The sequence below is a fragment of the Orycteropus afer genome, unplaced genomic scaffold, assembly GCF_000298275.1.
Source record: "Orycteropus afer afer isolate SDZICR_OR568_19922 unplaced genomic scaffold, OryAfe1.0 scaffold01064, whole genome shotgun sequence".
In the NCBI taxonomy this organism is placed as follows: Eukaryota; Metazoa; Chordata; class Mammalia; order Tubulidentata; family Orycteropodidae; genus Orycteropus; species Orycteropus afer.
The window spans coordinates 117,122-118,304 of NW_006922651.1; positions in this window are offsets into that span (position 1 = coordinate 117,122).

A 1,183-nucleotide genomic window follows, 5' to 3' on the forward strand; every position below is an offset into this window, starting at 1 on the left:
ATTTCATTTTTTATTTATTCTAGTACCCAGTGTTTCTTAAGGAGGGAGATGTTCATTTTCCATGTGTTTGCTCTTTATCTGTTGATCTTCCTATTGTTGATTTCTAATTTGATGGCATTGTGATCTGAGAAGATGCTTTGCCGTATTTCAATATTTTTAAATTCATTAAGGCTTGCTTTATGGCCTAACATATTGTCTATCATGGAAAATGCTCCATGTGCACTGGAAAAAGAGGTAGAATTTGCTGTTCTTGTGTGAAGTGCTCTGTAGATGTCTGTAAGGTCAAGCTGGTGGATTGTATTGTTTAGCTCTTCTGCATCTTTGTTGAGTTTCCTTTCAGTTGTTCTGTCTTTCATTAAAAGTAGTGTATTAAGTCTCCTACTATGATGGTGGTGTCAAATATTTGCCTTTACACCTCTTTTAAAGTCTGATTTATATATTTTGGGGCTTTTTCATTGGGTGCATAGATATTTATTATGGATATATCTTCTTGTTCATTTGATATTTTAATCATTATATAATGTCCTTCCTTGTCTCTTGTGTTGGTTTTGGTCTTAAAGTCAATTTGATCAGAAATTAATATTGCCACTCCTGTTCTTTTTTGGTTGCCATTTGCTTGATATGTATTTTTCCATCCTTTGATTTTCAGTCTATTTTTGTCTTTGTCTCTAAGGTGTGTGTCTCTTGTAGACAGCATATTAATGGGTTTTGTTTTTTAATCTTGTCTGCAACTCTCCATCTCTTCAGTGGTGCATTTAATCCAATAACATTCAGTGTAATTATCAACAAGTATGAATTGGTTGCTGTCATTTTGTTATGTGTTTTTCATGTTGTTCCTGGTTTCTTTGTTCCATGTGCTGAGCTCATTATGTTTATGGATCTAGAGTATAATCCTGTTTTGACCCCCCCTCTGATCTTCTTAGATGTTTATTTGTTTATCTTTAGCCTGCTGTTTGGTGTTAAAGGTAATGCGGTATTGTGGATATACTGGTGTCTGTTGTGTATATCTTATGTGCACAACTTGGAATTTAATTTTTAAAAGGTCCCAGTTATCTAGCTTCACTTCGACTTCCTGTTCATTCTGGATTATGTGTGAGAGTGTGTTTATGCCATAAATTCAGGCTCCTAGATTTGCCCCTATTTTATTTTTGATGAATTTTACACCTTTGAGTTTTACATTTAG